Consider the following 6,000-nt stretch of genomic DNA (forward strand, 5'->3'; position numbering starts at 1 on the left):
TAATAATGAATGAGCCATTGGAAGGGAAGTTGTTTGACAGTCTACAGTGGGGAAAAAGTACCAGGCAAACTAATGGGGTTAAAGACTGACCCAAAATCCTGAATTATAGAATCTTAAAAGGAAGTGGAGAAAAGGATATGAGTACTTTAGCTGTAAGATACCAAATATCCTGGATTGTGAGAGGTTCCAGAGAAATAGAGGTGCTCAAGAAGCAGAAAATCATAAATCAGAACAGAAAGTCCAACATCCGTCATTGTTTTTTTAAAAAATCCCAGAATCTATTACCAAGTAGGTAACAGAAGAACATTTAGGAAATTATATGATCAAGCAGAGTCAACATTGTTTTATAAAGGGGAAATAGTGTTAAACAAAAGTGCCAGAAATTGAGGAACATATGCAAACAGATTGAGAAAGTGAATAAACTCCTCTTGAGCTTCCAGCCAGGCACAGGTATCGATTTTAACCGATCATTTAATGACAAACTGCCATCTTCATCAGGGGTGAGACCTAGGCACGTCTAGTTAGTGGTAAAAGCTCATCGTCCGCCCCTCCTGATTGGCTAGTCCTCATCCAATCAGGTTTACGCTGTCCCACCTTGTTTCCAATCAAATTTCAGATCTTTCTTAGGGCGGGACCTTCGTCTTTGTTAAGATTCTTTTCTTATAGTTTTATTTCAATGGCTTCCATCGCCAAGCTGTTCCAAAAGCCATTGGCGTGGCACAGTATTTCTGTGCCGTCGAAGTTAATCCGCTGGCCATTGCGAGTGCAATGTTTTTCTCCAGGCAACCCAAACGGATACACCTGTGTGTTCCTTGATGCGGGTTCTACCGTGACCGATAAATGCGGCGCCGAATTCACAGGGAATCCCGCAAACGCCAGCCGTCCTGAGTTCCAGCTTATCTTTGACCCGCATACGCTGTGATTTGGGTTAGCCGGAGAAATAGGCGGTAGCAGAATATTGCTTTCGCAATGGCCATAGACAATAGACAGTAGGTGCAGGAGTAGGCCATTCGGCCCTTCTAGCCAGCACCGCCATTCACTGTGATCATGGCTGATCATACACAGTCAGTACCCCGTTCCTGCCCTCTCCCCATATCCCTTGACCCCGCTATCTATAAGAGCTCTATCTAACTCTCTCTTGAAAGCATCCAGAGACTTGGCCTCCACTGCCTTCTGGGGCAGAGCATTCCACAAAGTTTTTCCGCATCTCTGTTCTAAATGGCCTACCCCTTATTCTTAAACTGTGGCCTCTAGTTCTGGACTCACCCATCAGCGGGAACATACTTCCTGCCTCCAGCGTGTCCAATCCCTTAATAACCTTATATGTTTCAATCAGATCCCTTCTCATCCTTCTAAATTCCAGTGTATACAAGCCCAGTCGCTCCAATCTTTCAACATATGACAGTCCCGCCATTCCGGGAATTAACCTTGTGAACCTGCGCTGCACTCCCTCAGTAGCAAGAATGGCCTTCCTCAAATTTGGAGACCAAAACTGCACACAATACAATTGGATTGACTTGAACGGCACAAAGCTACTGTGCTGAGCCAAAGGCTTTGGGGACCGCTTTGTAAAGGAAGCCGTGGAAACAAAACTAGAGGAAAGGGATTTTAGAAACAAGGTGGGAGAGTGGAAACCTGATTGGACGAGGACTAACCAACCAGGAGAGACCATCCCTGATGAAGGTGGCGGAGTTTATCGTTGAAGTATCGGTTAATATCGATACTTGTACTCGGTGATATGCCGGGAAAGCAATGGATCCTTTTTCAGAATTTCGGAAAGATGTGACTTCCCTGATATAAACTGGATCTTCTTAGCACAAAAAATGTAGATGGGTCAGAATTTGTCAGGTGCACCCAGAAGGGTTTCTTAAATCAATATGTAAATAGTCCAACAAAAGGAAGGGCTGTATTGGACTAGATGTAGGAAATTGAGCCTGGTCAGGAGACTGACCTTTCAGTGGGTGAGGAGTTAGAGAACAGTGGCCAAGTTTTAAAGTAGTTGTAGATAAGAATAAACATGGAGCTAGTGGGAGTGTATAGGGCAAATTATGACAGCCTTGGATGTTTATTAGAAACAGGTGTTTTGGGGCAAGTCTACATCCGACAAGTGTTTGAAGACCAACTATACAGAGTACAGGACAGGTATGTTCCAGTCAGAAGAAAGGATAAAGATGTCAAAGTCAGAGAATCTTCGATGTTCAAAGAGGTGATGAATTTAGTCAGGAAGGTCAAGCAGACCCCTGGAGGATTATAAAGAAGTCAGAAAAGATCTCAAGAAGGGAACTAGGAAAGCCAGGAGTAGACAAAAGAAATCCTTGGTAAGTAGGATTAAAGTGAAATGCAGGGCATTCTATACATACATCAAGAACAAGAGGATAACGGGAGCAAATAGGACCACTCAAGGATAAAGGGGAGAACATTTGCTTTGACGTGGAGGATGTGGGTGAGGTTCTTAATGAGTACATCAATATTTAGCAAGGAGAAGGACATGGAGGATAGGGAGATCAGTGCTGAACGCATTGATATGTACATAGAACATAGAAATTCACAGCACGTTACAGGCCCTTCAGCCCACAATGCTGTGCTGACCACGAAACCTTCTCTAGAAACTGCCTAGAATCTCCCTAGTGCACAGCCCTCTATTTTTCTAAGCTCCATGTACTTATCTGAGAGGGTCTTAAAAGACCCTGTCGTATCCACCTCCACCACCGCCACTGGCACTGCATTCCACGCACCCACCACTCTCAGTGTGAAAAACTTACCCCTGAGATCCCCTCAGTACCTATTTCCAAAAACCTTAAAACTACGCCCCCTCGTGTTAGCCATTTTGGCTCTGGGAAAAAGCCTCTGGCTATCCACACAATCAATGGCCCTCATCATCTTATACGCCTCTATCAGGTCAAATGCACTCAACCTATTCTCACCCTCCAATCCAGGCAACATCCTTGTAAATCTCTGCACTCTGTTACGTACCCCGTAACTGGGTGTCTAACCAGCAGAGAAAGAAGAATTCGTTGGAGTCTGGTGGTACTATACTAAAGGTGTTTATTAATAAAAATAAGCAAAACCATATCAATAATGCAAATATACATAAAAACCAGTTAGCAGTAATAAACCTTAAAGTGTAGGAATAATAATAATAATGAATAATAAACAAGCTCTATCGATGTCTAGGGGTAAATAAATTGTCATAGAAAAGTATAAAGTTCAGTTCAGTTCATGAGTGCTGATGTAGTTATAGTTGTTGTATTGTAATCATTGGAGAGAGAGAGAGAGAGCGAGTGAGATGTAACAGCTACAGTCAGGCAAACCTTCCTTTGCTTTCTTAATCCGTCGTATCGGTGTGGTCATTCAGTTATGACCTCTCCGTTCTTCTGTGGTGGACTCGTCACTCTGGCATGAGTGGAAACACACACAAGTCCCCACCGGCCCTGCTTTAACACTGATAGCCTTAATGACCGACCTCCTGGTTCGGTCTTTGAAGCCCCCACCTTTCTTGTGGGTTCCAACACTCAATCAGTGTCCACTGGCGTGTCTGGAGGGTGTCTCTCCAGACCTGTCTTTTATCCCTACTCACGGGGACTCAGCTATCCATCACTCCTGAATAACTGTGTCCATCAAATAAGGCCACTCCTTCAGTCCACTGAGGAATGTTTATGAACAAACTATTGTCCTTGCAGCGAAACAGTAAATAATTCAAAAAGGAGTCACAATACGGTTAATCAGCAATTTCCCCCTCTCTCTTATCTGTCGCCGATGTTCTTGCCTGTTTTTCCGTCTCTCTTTCTCATGGTCAGCATAGCAGCAATAATAGTTCATGTTTCTCAGGAGGGGAATGGTTAACTCTGTACCCCATTGTCCATCAGGTCTATTCATTCTATTCAACTCCCTCTATAGTATCCACGTCCTTCCTGTAGTGAAGTGACCAAAACTCAACACAGTACTCCAAGTGGTCTGCCCAAGGTCTTTCATAGCTGTAACATTACCTCATGGCTCTTGAACTCAATCCCACAGCTGATGAATGCCAACACACCTTGACCTTACACTACACCACTGAACATTACACCACTGTCAACCTGCACAGCAGAGTTGAGTGTCCTATTGACATGGACCTCAAGATGATCTCTCAAATACTCCACACTATCAAGAGTCTTATCATTTATATTATACTCTGTCTTCAACTGGACCTACCAACATGAACCACTTCACACTAATCTGGGTTGAAGACAATCTGCCGCTTCTCAGCCCAGTTCTGCATCCTATCAACGTGCTGCTGTAACCTCTGACAACCCTTCAGACTATCCACAACATCCCTAACCTTTGTGTCATCAGCAAATTTACTAACCCACCCTTCTACTTCTTCATCCAGGTCATTTATAAAAATCACAAAGAGGAGGGGTCCCAGAACAGATCCTTGCGGAACACCACTGGTCACCGACCTCCATGCAGAATATGAACCATCTACAACCAATTGGCTTCTGTAGGCAAGCCAATTCTGGATCCACAAAGCAAAGTCTCCTTGGATCCCATGCCTCCTTACTTTCTGAAGGAGCCTTGCATGGGGAACTTTATCAAAACCCTACTGAAATCAATGTTTCTCTATTGTTAGCAATACTATCCCTCCCCTCCCCATCCACCCTGCCATCAGTCCCCTTCATAAAATAATACCCTTGAACTTCCCGGCCTTGCAAACTACACTTGAGCTCCAACCGCACTTCCCTCGTCAGTCTTTGAAAATATTGTAACGTCTCGGTCATTGGGAATCTTTCCCAGAATTGCAATCGGGATCCCACTTCTGCTATACTTCTTACCCAATGCGGAGCCTGTTCCTCAAGAGGCAGGGAGTGCGGATTTTATTTGGGGTCTCGTGTTGTGGTGAACTACTTTTACCTGTCTGGACACGCCCCCCCCCCCCCCCCCCCGCTGACTGCTCCTGTGGCTCCTCCCACAGACCCCCTGTATAAAGGCGATTGGAGCCTGGGCCCTGCCCTCAGTCTCCAGGATGTAGTATGGTGGTCAATTGCTGCTTGTTCTTTCTTCCAGACAATAAAAGCCTATATCTCGCCTCACATCTCCGAGAGTTATTGATGGTGCATCACGTGTATACCTGTATAGAGATTTGGACAGTCACAAAGAGTTTGCTTATCTCATTTTTTGTGTCTGTAAGAGGACTGGCCCTGCTTCTCTCTCCCATCTCATGTGATTGTTGAAAAGATCATCTATACTATTCCAACCTGTTCGTCATGCTTTGACGCAGTTGGCGACTTCATCCTCCTCCACCCAGGCACCGTAACTGATGGAATCACTCACACCTTAATCAGCTCTTATCTGTCCAGGTATAGCCAGAGAACCAATAGCAGAAACTTCCTGTTCTTTCAAAAATCTATCCAAGATCACCCCCCCCCCATCTACTTCTTGTTACTCAGTAATGTCACCCCAAACGACCACGTTTCCACGCGTGAGACCCAGACGGAGGAATAGCGGTGATTTGGTTCGGGTTCTTCACTAGTAATGCAGAGGTTTGATAATTAAATCAACCTTGGTCCTGGTGAAATTTGAATTATGTTAATAATTTGGAATTAAAATTAAATCATTGGGAAAATTTTACCAGAAAAGACAGGTTTTTGTAAGAAACCATCTCCAACCACCACCCACCCCCCCCATATCGCCTTGCAGTTTAGGAAAATTGCCATTTGTGCCTGATTTACTCCACTTGTATCTGAATTCTGACCCACCTGTCTGAAAGCGAAACAGCTCAGTTTAACGGCAAATAGGAATGGGCAATTGATGCACCATCAATAACTCTCGGAGACGGGAGGCAAACGACAGGCTTGTATTAGCTGCAAGAGACCACCACACAACATCCTGGAGACTGAGGGAGGAGCAGTGCCTCCAACCGCCTTTATACAGGGGGTCAGTGGGAGGAGCCACAGGAGCTGTCAGCGGGGGGGGGGGGGCGTGTCCAGACAGGTATATGTAGTTCACCACAGCAATAAAAAC

This window comes from Hemitrygon akajei, chromosome 16, assembly GCF_048418815.1.
Source record: "Hemitrygon akajei chromosome 16, sHemAka1.3, whole genome shotgun sequence".
Lineage (NCBI taxonomy): Eukaryota > Metazoa > Chordata > Chondrichthyes > Myliobatiformes > Dasyatidae > Hemitrygon > Hemitrygon akajei.